The sequence below is a fragment of the Zootermopsis nevadensis genome, unplaced genomic scaffold (genome assembly GCF_977971745.1).
Source record: "Zootermopsis nevadensis isolate Lab colony 2312 unplaced genomic scaffold, Znev_1.0 Znev_ptg000016l, whole genome shotgun sequence".
NCBI lineage: Eukaryota > Metazoa > Arthropoda > Insecta > Blattodea > Termopsidae > Zootermopsis > Zootermopsis nevadensis.
In genome coordinates, this window is record NW_028259148.1 from 1628362 (window position 1) to 1643962 (window position 15601).

General features: G+C 37.0%; 1 protein-coding gene across 2 annotated transcripts in view; it reads right to left on the reverse strand.

The window, feature by feature from the left end:
• The window catches only part of LOC110831711 (protein O-linked-mannose beta-1,2-N-acetylglucosaminyltransferase 1), a 97048-nt gene that overhangs the window by 18137 nt on the left and 63310 nt on the right, over positions 1-15601 (reverse strand). The window contains exons 3-4 of one of the 2 annotated variants that reach the window (XM_087349354.1): positions 10375-10613; positions 9712-9898 (exon numbers count right to left, since the gene is read on the reverse strand). The gene's annotated coding sequence lies outside the window, so the exon portion shown is untranslated. The remainder of the gene's footprint in view (positions 1-9711; positions 9899-10374; positions 10614-15601) is intronic. The other variant, XM_087349353.1, reaches the window with a different exon arrangement.

A 15601-nucleotide genomic window follows, 5' to 3' on the forward strand; every position in this document is an offset into this window, starting at 1 on the left:
TTAAACCGTAAAGCATAGCGCGGACTCTGCCGATGGCAAATTACACAGACCCCACGCGTGAACATCGCCAAGTTAGATTTACTGCAAAACCCCCCCCCCCCAACCCCCACATCCTCTGTTAATACCGCGGTTAATCGTCATTCCTAAAGTTTCATGCCTACTGGGGTTTTGAAATCCCAAAACTCGCCAACATCTGGCGCTGAAAACATCTTCATATCAAGGACAAAATGAAATTAGCGTCATGTTTCGCAGTAATTAATGTACACAAATACGAGTGTAAATATATTTTATAACCATTAGACCAATGATAAGCGAGTTTCACACAGAAGAGTACAGGGTGAACAGAAATGAGGTTAAACATGGGTGTGAGAGAAATTCACGTTTTGAGTGTAAAGTAGTGCTCAGAATAGGAGAAGAGAGTGAAAGTGGAGTGTAGGACATTGCTTCTTTGTGCCGGTAAGAAAGGGATTAAGTCAACAGAGACGTTTAACTTAAAATTTCCTTACAGAACACAAAAAAAAAAACTTCATCTATAATTGTTAGGATCGGATAGGCAGAAATTGTCGCTTGGGCAGGAGAGGCAAGGAATGCATATAGAATTTTGGTGTGGAAACGCCTTTGGAAGCCTGGATAACAGCAGGAGATTACAATTTAAATTGATCTTATTGGATAAAGAGATATATTATTATGACACGTAATTATGTATATTGTATGTGAACAGAAAAAAGACTGAATTTGGTTCTGAAAACGTAAGCCAAAGAAAGAGATTAGACAACCAAGGCGCTGGTTGTAGAATAATATTAAAAAGAACAATGAAGAAATAGGGTATTACAATTTTAACTGTGTTTAACTGACACAGAATTTTTTTTTACCTTCGTACACACACAAATATGTCACATAAATACAAAGAGATACATACACGATATTTCCAAGGCAACAGAATTTGTTTGACTGCGACCATAAGAACAGGAAAAGGGATTTAAGACACACAACACAACATTTGTGCCTACAGAAACTTTATAACCGCCTGGTTCTGTCAGTGTAAAGACGATTAAAAAGTTTTTTTTTAAAAGTTATCTGCGTCTGCGTAGGTATTTATAGACTTCGCAGACCGCTGGATGTTTGAACGATTCTCCGCTCACTAAGACGTCGGTTGGTTTGTTTATCCTACGAACTGTGTAAAGAATGAAAATCGAGTAACAAAATAAATGAACTGTATCAGTGACTCTGAGGATTGTATTTATATTTCTTGGTACAGACTGTGGCTGAAAGAAACAGTATAAAGTAATGGTACATTTTTTAAACTGTTCTCGACTATTTTAACAGCCAAGAAAAATTGAACATTGTTTGGGCTCTACACACGTGCTGCTTCTGAAAATAACAAGTTGGGAAATGTATATATATATATATATATATATATATCAAAGAAATATATAGCGCGTTCTGTCTGTTATTGTCTCTAAATTTTAAAATAACTAATCACAACTTTTGTGGTATCTTACACAGTAAAAAGTAGAACAAACGACCAAGGTCTTCGAATACAAATTTGTTTTATCAAAGTCAGTCCAACATTTCTCGAGTTATAAAATGATACAGGGTAAAAATATATTTCGTTAAATTATCTTTAATATAGCGAGGCTTGTGGAAAATGTACAGTGAGCACAAAAAGTATTCTTCCTTTTTTTTTCCCCTATAACATTTATCGGAAATAATTTTCGCTTTGATAAATATTTGGCGACTTCGGTTGGAGGAGACGCGGCTACCTAAGAATAGATACACACGTGTGTGTCTACAAATGTTAGTAAAACTTCCAAACATCGCAGTTCATAACAATCCGTCCAGTGATTCTTGAGTTATTACAGACCGATAAACGGATACTCGCCACGGCGCCAAGAAAGCTTTAAATCTAAAATATACAGACAATAGTAAAACTAACCTTTTTCATTTACAACAACTGGAAATATTTTGATTGGCAAACCTTAATGTACTTTAATCCAGTTTAGCTGGAACATTTACGTGTCGGACAGTTATTTTCGTTATTGTCAGCATAAACGATAATCCGACACAATTTGCCGAGCACAGAAACAAATTTATCGGAAAATGGGTGAATCCGATGTAATTCTGTCACCGGAACTTCATTTTATTTATGTTTATACATCAAACAACAATTTAATTCATATTCATAAAATAAATATTACTACGTAAAAAAGTCTAAAAATCAATCGATAACAAAAATATCGAATAACACTGCAAACAAAACGCAGAACATTTCATATACCATTTGACTGTACGTAACTTAAGAATTTTATAGGACGTTCTTAACTGAAAAACAAACAAACAAATGTATCAAGCAAAAATGTTTTCTAAAAAAAAATATTTCTGCCGATTATAACTTTTTCGTATTCATGATTTCCCGAGTCCAAATCTAGGCCGAGAGACCGGGTGTCTTAAAAGTATTTCATAGTATTTTACTCTTAAATATAATTCTTCAAACCTAACATACCTAAGTGTGTAATTTCTGATAATTAAGATATTAATTGAAGACGGCTGTCTTCTGGGTTGTAACGCCTAATGATGGAGGCAGCGAGGACCTCTGAAACGTTGGTAAACTTCCACCAGACTACACGGCACCACAACCCAGAAGACGCCATCTTCATATTCACAGCCATGAGAACCTAAATTCCAACAAGGTGGATGATTTTCACTATCACAGTAACTGACACACTAAAATTCACAACCAGACCCCAAAATCCTGATACGGAAACAAACAGTAGCTTAACAGAACTCTGATTTGACTTTATGTTTAGTTACTGCCCAAAAACCAGGGCTCTGGGTTATTATACGTAAAAGCAATCATCGATTTGATCACAGCTTAGAACCTTCAATGTTTGTTCTGACTATACAGTTATAATTAAAATCCCTTAGAGCAATGAATGTATCCGGATTGTATCAAAAATCAACTGCAAACATTTACCCAGCACTGTATGTTACGTATATATATCTTGGAGGTTTTAAGTTGAATATACAAACGTCAGCAAATTTGTTAGTTCTACAGATATTCGTTTATGTTTTATTTAAAAAAAAAGACTCATGTACCTCTCGAATACAAGAAAAATGCGTCACCTGTACACAAAGCCTTCCTGTCAGAAGTCGAAATGTTCTCATTAAAATATTTCCCGTTACTCTGCACCAATTAATGATATCCCAGGGTACGAAGTTTGAACCCACAGCCAAGCATCCCTCGTTCTTCCAAATTAGTTTTGTCACATTCAGGCGTCATAAGAAAAATGATCCGTATTCCTCGCCACCTGGTGCCAGATCCTACAATTAATTTAGAATGTGTCTTCAGAACGAGTTTAGATTTTCATTCACGAAATGCCACGGATTCTAGTGACATCAGAATCATCTAGATGTCCAGTGAATTCAGCTTGAATATAAACAGGTTGATCAAAAATATGTTTTAGGCTACACAGTCTTCTCTAACAGATATTTGTAAATGCTAAGGTTATTTAACTGATAAGTAAAATCCAATAATAGTTCCGTTATTTTTAAATTAATTACATTAATTAGTCGTAATTTTCTTCCTCTGTTTCTAAAAAGATTTGGTACGTGAACCACGTTTCGGCTGCTAAACAATCATTTCCGTCAACTTCTAGGTCTTATATCTCGTTTTCTTCTTAGAGTATATTTACAAGTCATTTAGAATATGTCATATTTCACGGCTGGCAGTTTTATGTTCTTGAAACGAAGTTTGTAGTTTGCGAAGTTTATTTCAATTTGCGGTCTCCTCCTTAAGTTTCTCCCAGAAGCGACTTATGAAATCTCATCTGTTCACATTCTCTTCCCTTCTTTCTGTTATTTTCCATCAGCCATATTCCACTTCCGAAACATAAACTCGATTTAGATACGAAACTTTTTTTTTTAAAAAAAAATCATACAATATATCGATTCGGAACACATACACATGCTAGCAATTCGATTCAAAATGATCTCCGAAAATGACTTGACATTTAAATCTTACAAGTCCGATATATAAAAGAATGTAACTATTCAGCCCGTACCGCAAAGAAAACACCACCATTCACCATTTTAAAGATCAAATGGTTAACGCTGTTTAAGGAAATAATCGCATGATTATTCTGAGAAATTTGTGGATTAGATGCATTCATTTTACGAATTTCGTATGATTCTCAGTGTAAACAGGGATTATTTTCGTAAACTGCGAAGATTTGTGTCTGCTTAGCGGCAATAACTGAGTTTTCAAAATATTTTTTATATAATATTCGGCTTCAGAAACGTAATTATTACAGCCATCTGACGTCACGTGTTCAAAGACGCGAGAACCCGGCACTTATCTTAAAATTACAATGTAACCAGAGTTAAGTCGAAGAGGGAGACAAAGTGTCTCGAAGTCTTCCTCGACACGACACGCCATCAGTCACCGGGCATCACTGCAGAGCATCACGTGAGATTGCAAGCGACTGAGTTCTGGGATAACAATCCCCGTCACGTGGGAAGAGTTCAACCAATCACAGTCTGTCAATCCTCGTGAATTTTACTGTCAGATTTCTCTCTCGGCCCGCAAAACTTTATACACACTTCGTCCCCCCCAAAATAACTATTTTCGATAATTGTTATATTTCATGATGTTTTACTGTGTATTTGTATTATAAGACCAAAAAAAATCAATCATAAAATACGCATTTGTTTTTGAAATGGAAATGACGCAACCATTATGAACAGCGGACCACAGAACGAAACTGTCGTGGTCTACTTCAGGCCTCAGTATAACACGAATACCTCTACTTATAAATTAAATGTGAATCTTTAAGGTCCAGTTGTAATCGTAATTATAAACTGATTTAACAATAAACAATTCTCCATTCTGCCTACAGAATGGAGAATGCTGGGAGCTTTGTACGATTCTCAGAGCAAACAAAATTGCTCCCCCACCCCCCCACCCCTTTGCGTTACGAACTCATCGTTTAAATGCTATTTAGACTGGCTTCGATTTAAAAAGGTTAACTTGCTATTATTCGTTCAGATGTTTTGAACCCGACCCCGAACATCGCGAACACAAACAAATGGTCGTCGTTAAAGTGTTAGGAAAACACAGCTCTGATATTACAAGACAATCAATCTTCAATCCAATAAAATGCTCGATAGTTGAACAAAACCACGCTGTAGATTTTTGAAAAACTACAAACGGTCCTTGGATTGTTTGCACACGACTCTGAAAGGCAATTATTTATCTCAAAAATGTCTTTGTTTTTTCCGGTTTTAATATGGGATAAATAATACAATAACAATTCAGTTCCATTTTAGTGTCAGCGATAATACAACTAACAAAGTGTCGGAGAGAATATTTTGACGATGGATGACGCGATATCAGGACTGATGATAAAACAGATATCACATGTGACACCAAACATTAAAAGGACGCGATTAACGGGAATATAGCACGCATGGGAGAGAAAAATTCATATGACATTTTAATAATATCCTTCATCGCATTATATGTTTGAATAAAATGCATTCACTTGCTCATTGATGATATTCACGCAGGAGAATCGACGAAGAATAATAATCCCGAATACACTTAAATCTTGAGATGGGTGACATGTTTACTACCGAGTGATTATTTCCTATAAGATTGTAGTGAGATATGTAAAGTAACTGAACCAGAAGAGACAGGACCATCAATACATCAGCACAGGACATTCGAAGTAACGATGTGTATCAATCAAATTAATCCGACATAAAACAAACACCCTGTATAATGGAAAACTTGTGTTGGTGATGCCACAAAGCGAAACAGAGATAATATTTTTTACAAAAGTTGAGTGGATATCTTTGTAACTAACATTTCACAGGGCACATAGCGTGTCGAATGGCCAGCTTGAAATTCGCAGAGTGAACTTTGCACTATGTAATGAGACCGCCATTACGGTTCAAGTGCACCCGTTGATTAGTTCGATATTCGGTAATGTGGGTCCTGAATACAAGAGCGGCATAAGTGACATTCCAACAGGTAGCGAAAATCGGACGTAATTTAGTATCGCGTGCATGTGTTACACCGCGTGGCTGTTAGTTCAGTGAATCAGATTCTGAACAGAGGAAGGATATGCAAATAGAATGCCCCCCCCCCAGAACATTCAGGTCTCAGGAGATGAATTCAGTAGACGAAGACAAAGAACCTAATGGGTTAAATCGATGTAATATAAGACGCACACTTCGTTGGGTTGCTAGAATAAAGATCCTTGGTTCTAATCCCGCACATCTAACAAACTTTTTTCTTTCAAACAGATACTTTTGGTACTCCTTGGAGTTCACCGAAGTTCCAAAACTGTTCTTTGCGGCCACATGGGTGGTGACGTCATCAGAGTTCTTCGCTGGTAACCGCAGATCAGAGGTATCGCCAACTTAAAATTTTCGATTAATATTTTGTACATTTTGTAAAATATTACGCGAATGATCACACAAAACGATACGAGATATTTGGGGCATGTAGCACGCATATTAAAAAATTGAATATAAATAGACTATGAGTATCTGTATTCATCTGGTTCAAAATAGGGTACACTACCAAGCCCTTATGACCACGATAATAAATTTTTGGGTCTCATAAAAGTGGGGAGGGGGATTTATTGAGTAGCTTAGCGACTCTTAGGTTCTCACGGACTCCACTGCACGAAGCCATTCTCCAGTTTGATGTCAATAACTAATGATATAAGATCTGATATGTCATTCTATTCTAAACAAATTGTCACCTAGTGAGATTTGAGGTTCTTAGGGCGGCGAGTATGAATACTACTGTCTTATGAAATGTTACGAAGTGTAGTCTCGCAGAAATTGACAGACGTTTCAAAGGTGCTTACTGTTTCCATCATCAGGACGATTATTTATAAGAGAATGCATGGATCAACGTACAAGAAGACTCTAATTTTCTTGTCACGGATGACGTATAAAATGGAGTAAAGGGGAACGATTCGGTAAAAATTTTGAGAAGAAAAAGAATGCACCAAAATCATCTGAGAACCGCGACTGTCAATCTGCGCGCTTCCAACGGCATTCTGAATTCCAGGGATCATAATATAGAAGTTCGTTAAGTGTTGTGACGTCTCAGGTAACAAAGTGGCGAAATGTCAACTCGGATAAGACAAGTGACGCTGCGTAATTGCACCCTGGATCGATAGCCTAGCGTCTCGACTCTCGCGGACTACGTTAACTGCTCGGAAGAAAAATGTGTGTTTCTCCCGAAGTTAAGAGCACTTGTAATTTAAGCCGCTCCAAGCAACTTAACACAAGAGTCTAAGAGACGGTTAAAATGGCAGCAGTTTGTCTTTAAATACTTTATTTAACGAAGCGTTCAGGCCCTCCTTAACGCTCCACTGAAACTAGAACAAACTCAAATGCAGGGTCTTAGCAACCGGGCAAAGTTCCCTGAGTAATTGTCTGCAGAAACTGACAAGACGTTTCGCAGGTGTTTACTGCTTCCATCATCAGAGCGCTCATCCTGCAACGACAGCCAATTTCTACCAGACTAGACAGCGCCAACATCCAAAATAGACAAGTCTTAGATGCAAAATTAACATTTAGATTTGAAACGTCATCGTTAAACCCAAACCGAAACCATTGTTTCTGTATCTTATTTTCCGGTATCGGGATGTAATTTATATAGTTGATACAGAGTCGGTAAAAATACATTAATACACTCCCTTCCGTCAGATACAGTTAAGGAGAAATTCTGAGAAACAAACGTGAACCCGTCTATCAACAACGGGAAATAAATTTGCTTTAATCCGTCAGCATTAATGAAAACAAAGTTTATCTAGAAAGAATCTTCCCCATGTGGTAAACATATCGGTCATAAAAGGACTAATAACGAAGTTCCCCAACTTCGTCAGACACCTTCGGCGGTCGACGTCAAAGGAACACGCGTGATGCAACCACACCCTCCCCGAGCAGCAGCAAATGCTTCTGGTGGGCTTCTCCCCACATGTGCGGTGTAAGATAATCTAATTCTGCAGTTCCGCTCCGGGAACGACAAAAAAAAAAAAGGAGAATCCTCTCCTCATGGTCTCTGCACAATTTGCTCGAGTATCCGAGGCACAGTGCGGACAATGATACAGGGTGTTGCAATTAGTACGCACAATTTAAAATGTATGAGACTGCAGGTAAGATAGAAGAAATGAATATAAAGGACAATGACAGATATAAATTAGAGGAAAAGTGGTTGAACGAAAGAAATGTAGAAAAAGGGAGGAAGGGATTGAAGGAAGAAACGAAGTTTGTGATAAAAATAATAAATAAACAACGAAATAAAAACGTACGATTTTAAGTGATAACAGCGGTAAAGAATTCGACCTCGTTTTTTTTTTTTGGGTTGTGACGACGTGTGAACTTGTAGGATGATACTAAAGTTTCGGAGGAACACACCGCCTCGATAATCAGGGATCAACTTACTCCTTGTGATGTAAATAAATTAATTCGGTAATTTTTTTGTATTGTAAAACAGAGTAATCTTGAGGTTTCGTTGAGGAGAAAATTATTTCTTATATTTCGTAGAAATTAATGTGATAATCAATAAAACATATTATTCTACGAATATGGTTTAATTATTAATACAATTACTGTCGTTATAAATGACTTGGTCATCCACATATTCATTTACCAGGTCCAGCGATCCTCAGCATCCCAAAGTGGCTTGAATGTCCTGATACGTCCTTTCCAGTAACGACATTTAAATATGAGATCCTGACTTAATTCTATGTCTCATCCATTTAAACTCGTTAACTATTATATCCTATTCCCTTTAAAATCAGCAACCAACATATAAAAACCAAGTTCCTGGCTTTACTCTGCGTGTCTCCGAACGATAAAATTGTTAATTACGAAACTCACTACCCTTAAAGGGATATAAAAACTTTTAAACAAAACTACTACACGTTCGGTCCTTACTTTTTTAATAAAATTTACGTATTTATTACTAATGTTTAGAAAGTATGCGAGAAATCTTATCACTGACAATTAAATCAAATCAGCTGAAAATATTTATAACAATCAAGCTCACGCACTCACGTGCACACACACACACATTAGCATGCTACACGGTTTCCTTGTCCTTGACTGCAACTTTTATTGTTTCAACAGGCGATAATAATTTGTTCCACAGAGTTTGGAAGACATGTTATTCGAAACCCACTTAACAATTCTATTAACTGTCGACAAGATAAAAGTAAAAAAAATAATAATTAAGGTGTGTTAATGTATCGATCGATGGATTGTTACAGTTTTTACACGACACAGTTTTGAAATAACAAAAAAACAATAAAACACTTCTACACAACAGAGTACAATATTTTTAATGACCATAATTAGCCCACACGTGACGTACGTCGAGTTTCAACCTAATATAACAGCCCCAAATATCCGTGTAATTTTAATGCGAACTTTAAATCTTACGATAAAATCTTTAAAACCTGAATACCGAGCAGTGTATTGACATATAAAAATCATCTGTTTTACACTTGAAAAGTCACTAAGTGTCTTTTCAAGTGTAAACAGTTTTGTTTGAATGAATGATTTTATATAACTTACGATCATTGTAAGCACAGTATATAATCTGAAAATAAAAATAATATATTTCTGTCTTAGCGTGACTGAACAACACAAAGCAAACAAACAAACAAACAAGTCAACGTCACTCACCACAAGAGGTGGCAGACCGGCGCCCTCCGTCCAGTGGCGTCTCCGAAGGAACAGCGTCTCTCCAGGCGTCGCTCACTACTTTTACCCACAATGGCGTGCGCAGACGGCAAGCGTCCACCCCCCCCCCCTCAGACCTGCGCCGTGTCGGTCTGTGGCGTGGTCGATCAGTGGCGTGCTACCCATGAACCTGGGATAGAAACACGAGAGAACGGTTTTAAAAAAACGTGTTTCTACTATCATCATCGTCAGGGTTACAATTATGAAAATCAAATACGGTGATATTGACCGTGTAAAAAAAAAGGTAAAACTCATACAAAGTTCCGAAGATGGCAGTTTTTGTTGGTATTACAGGTGGAACGTCGGTAAAATTCTATCAGACTACATGGCTCTACAACACAGAAGCCATTTTGAGAACTTCAAATTCCACTAATTTTATATTTGTAAATTTATCTTGAGAGCCATCTACTCGTATAGGTCATCCAATTTAATACAAATTATAAGCATTGTGACTAAATAGGATATTTGTTACTTGTTTTATATTTTATTTGGTTTTGACGGATAAATATACAATATCCCTGTAAAAAAAGGGGTGTTTTTTAAGCAGTCATAATGGTAAGGAACAGAACACTAAAATATCCCCGCAATCTCTCAGCTGGCACTTACGTGACGTCACTGTACTCAGTGGTAATGCAATGGACACGCAACATTATCATCTTCCACACGCCCCGTCTTGTAATCCCGAGATTCGCCACTGTGAGTGGAGGTCCCATTAGGCCGCTTGTGTGATTTTGGAGTGATAAGTTAATTCCACGTGGGCTTCGTCCATTCAGCCATGACGTGTGAAAGCCAGCGAAAGCAGGAGAGAAATTGTCAGACAAGTAAGACCTCCGTACGCGTATGACCTGTTAGACGAAATTATAGCATAAACAGAACTTTCTCGTACACATTTGTAATTTTTTTTTTCGGAGCTCATATGCCGATATTTTCCCATCAAACAAACGGAACATAACAATCACGCATTGTGGTTCAAAAATTAAACCATAAAAATGTCCACCCCTCCACCCCCGTGTAATAAATAGACTCTCCCAGTCTCTACCGCGACACCACATTGGTTGTTAGGTCGCTGCTCGTCTCGGTTACGCAAAATCTGTGCATAGCATAACGTGTGTTCATTCCAGAAAATCACTTCGCCCTGATGATGGAGGCAGCAAGGACTTCTGAAACGTCGGTCAACTTCTATCACACTACACGGCGCACAAGACAACCATCTTCAGACCCACCGCCGTGAAAACCTCAAATCCTACCAATAAAATCGTTTGTTGCTGTGAAACATTTTGCAAACTCGTATCCTGACAATTAAGTCCAAACAAGACAACAATACGCCGACTAGCAACAAATTTTCCGTTATATACTTGTCTTGTGAAGGACTTTTAAGCACCTGTAAGTTATTCCTAACAAATAAAGTATAGAAACACATTTTTTTCTAATACATTTATCACCAAAGCGTACAAATACTGCTGTATTTTGGTTTTCGTTCTAAATGAAACACCCTGTATTTCGATATGAAACCCGAAGATCCTTTAAGTAAGACGCCATCTATAAGGCAACGTTTCCGTGTTGTAACGCGAAGGGAGCAGTGGAGCCCTTCACAGCATCATAACACGATAAGTGCAGACGAGAGCAAACGAAATGTTATGCAAACAAACTGTGAACACAAAAACACGAGACACTTTGTAAACAGAAAGGTCAGAATCTGACCCTAAGACAAGTGCGAAAGAAGATTGTTTGAACCGCAAAGCCGTATTTTATTCGCTGTTAGGACAAAAACAGCTTCGTGAAGAATAAGATACATCCCATTTCTTCATCACGTTTTCTTACTTCCAAATAAGAAAATTACTTTCCATGACACAGTTTAAACGTCCGTCCCTACGGTCGCGATTTAAAGACTTCAGAAATATTTTGTGCTTTTGGGCAATGGAGTCTTGGGGTCGAATCCCAATCGTGGTATGGACATGAATCTGATTTATTGTGTACGTAATTTTATTGAGACGGTCTAATTTTTCAAACAAAGAAATCTATTCGAAATCTAAAGCTTTCAAGTTGACTGAACTCGGTTATAATCTTCTCGGACGATAATCCGGGTGACAAATGCGTTGTAACTCATTGTAACACAGCTGATCGTCCGAGAAGACATTGTTGAAGGACCTGAACTGCTTGGAATATGTATAAAATATAAAATTTTAAAGTTTCTGACAATGGGATTTAATCCATCATAAAGGTGTTATTACAACTACAATGTTCCGGAAGTTAGTCCTACTTCCGGTTTTGGTCTAAAGCCTAACATTTTGGGCACCCTGGAAGAGATAGTCTCAAACCTGAGTCCGGGCAGAACAAACTTGGTTCCATTATCACCTAGCTCAGCGGTATTCAACCTTTTTTGTTCGCGTACCCCCAGATATAATTTCTCTTCAACTTTGTACCCCCAAAGTTGTTGGTGTATAATTCAAGTTATACATAGTATATAATCTACATCTAAAATCAATTAAATAAATTACATTACTGATTATTCAGTGTTTATCATAAAATATATATATTTTTTAAAAAATTTCACGTGCCCCCTAAGATGTCTTCGCGTACCCCCAGATATAATTTCTCTTCAACTTTGTACCCCCAAAGTTGTTGGTGTATAATTCAAGTTATACATAGTATATAATTTACATCTAAAATAAATTAAATAAATTACATTACTGATTATTCAGTGTTTATCTTAAAATAATATATATTTTTAAATCTCACGTACCCCCGGGGGTACGCGTACCCCAGGTTGAATACAACTGACCTAGATGACTGATAAATTGCAGGAAAAAATCTAATACAATAGCAGAAAACTTGAAGTGAGTGAAAGTATCAATAAAAAAGACTGTATACAGTTCAAAATTTTTATTGAAATTTTATGCAGTAATACTTTTCTTGGAGGTCATCTGGACCGATGTGAAGCAAAAGCCTACGTCATCAGTGATTTTTATTCCTTATTGGGTGGGCTGATCACTGGATAAAATTTCACTCAGACGAACAAGAACAAAGTTTAACAGTTACGCAGATAAAACTCAAAGACATTAATACTGAAGACGCACTTCATAACAGGATACTTGGATATTTTAAAGGCACTTTCTGAGGATTAAACTTTCTTCTACCACGCGTCAGTTTGACTTTAATTTAGCTGAGTAAACTTTAAAATGTGTTAGCTCCTTTAATTTAACAGAATGTTATATTTTCCTCAGTTTTGTTAATTATATTTTTAATCTTTGCAAAATTAGACACTTTAGAATCAATGGCTGATTTATCGATTTTTTTTTTTAGATCAGGATCACGAAGCAGACATCACCCTGTATTATAAACTTATACTTTACATTAGATGGCTCAGCTCAGGCGTATGAATTCATCCGAATTGGTTAGTGTTGTCTTCACTACAATTCTGTATGTATGTTGGCTCCATGCGTTTCGCTGTAACCTTCCTGGGTTAATTACACAACTGCTTTGTGTCAGAAACGCTCATAACCTGCGTGTTTAATTTCATTCTGACCGCAGACACGACTACAGGAATCAGGGATTCGCGGTTTTCTGCCCGAATTAATCAAGCCATTTGCCGCACTCCGAACCCGATTTAAACATCGTTACAACCCTACTTATTATTCTTAGTCTTATTTTAGCATCAGTTCCATTTCATACAACACAACAGTCTCAAACCAAGTAGCCCTTAACGGAGAGGACAACTTAGTCTAAAGAATAATTACGTTTACGAAACTATTGACTGAAATTTTGAAAAGAATGAAAGTAGATAAAATTTAACTAAGAGCTTAAAAAATGAAACCTTTAACACAAACATCAGGATACATACTTGTCGACTACAAATTAATTAATACTATTTAAAAGAACTTACAAAGGTTTTCTTGGAATTAAAGCTTTGTACGGAAATAATACACGAATTAAATGTAGCGGACGGCCAAATTAAATTTTGAAATATACTTTTTAAAACACTGACTACTCATTAGACCCCAGTGGGTACGAGTAGCCATATTCGGCGCTAAACTGACACCGGTTAGTTCCGGAAGGGTTAAATCACTCCCACTCAACGTAAATGTTGACATGATACATAAACTACAGGAAATCTGAGAAGAGATTATTTATACCTGTCCATTCTTTTTTATTTTATTTAGTGTTGTGTCTGACGACAGGTCCATATGAACAGGATCCTTCCATCCTTTTCTCGGACTGGGACCTGTTCATATACGTTCTTGGCAGATGATCCAGAAGTGGTTTGCCATTGCCTTCTTCTGTGTGTGAATGGAGTAATTGTTGGGATGCCACGGAGGAAAACTCCGTGTTGCCTAGACCACGGCCTTGCCCAACACAAGTTATAAATTCGGGCACCGCCGGGATTCGAACCCGAGACCCCAGGATTACAAGGCCAGCGTTCTAACCGCTAGACCACCGTGGCTCGTCCATTCTTTACAGTAACTAAATGTAATTGTTAGGATAGTAATGGGCTAGATATCTGAGACAAGAAATAAAGACAGAATTTTTGACATGAAATTACTGAAAAAAATATGCTCTCGAGAGAATAACTTTGATATGGTTTAGTAATTTTGCCAGTTGGAGTGCTTTTGTTTTAGCGGTGATGAATCTTCGAGTTCTGCTCTTACAGCGTTGGTTTCTTACGGGTTTAAATACCTAAATGTTTTGATACACGTTCTCAAACAATCATAATATCACCATCCTTCTGTTTGAGCGATGAATGTACGGTTTATAGATGCATCCAGAAACCATCAATCATACTTTCATTACTACGACAATACTTAAGATATTACCAACAATCAAATATAATTTCGGCGTGGTCACCCTGTAGTTTTCATTATTAAACTCCTAATTACCTAACAATGGCACACTATTAATCGTGTAGAGTGTGTTAACATAAACCATTTCTCACATTTATCCCGAAACAGAACTGAATTCGATGTTAAATATCGTTAAGGTACATTTAATACCGCCAGAAACTTCCAACAATCAATTATAAAACCAAAAACTTCAGTCAAAATTAATAAAATAAACCAGGGCAGTCACTTACCAAACAACGTAGCACGACACAAACATTCCTACTAAACGTAATTACAAGTTCAATTGTTATCTGAACGAACATGACGTAAACCTCGTTAATGAATGATACGTCACCAATGCGTAACAAATTAATTATTGTTTACAACAGAGTGGCTACTAATGACAACATATGTGGACAAGCCTGATGCGAAAGTAATGTAATTTTACTAATCAGATTTATGGAACGCGGTTAGATAACTTTACAAGTAAGGCAATTGGCAAAATGGATTTCAATTTGAATCAAACGATTCACTACAGTTAAATCTATTACGTAATCAGAATACATTACAGTACATACAGACCTCAACATTTGGGGCGGAACACCTAGTTAGACGGCCGACCCATCTAGAGTCTGGAGCAAATTATAGACGGCTCGCAGGGGGGAAATTTTTTATCAATTTTCAACAAGTCAAAATATTACCCCCTTTGTATTTGGAATCAGAAGGTTCATTACCGTTTTCAAAAAAGCCTGTAACTAGATTCAATTCTCAACAAGATGAATCCAATCCACACCCCCTAAAATATATTTCTTTAAGACCAATTTTAATATTATCCACATTACACGGAAATCACAAATGGAGGAAGGATTTAGCAGGCAAGGTTGCTGAAGAATCTATCCTGACAACCGAATTAAGAAACGTAGAAAAATAAGAAAATTCATCCAGATTTTGTAATTCATTCTTAGAATCTCTCCTTACACAAGGCAATGGACACGCCCAGTTCCATTGCCAAGAAG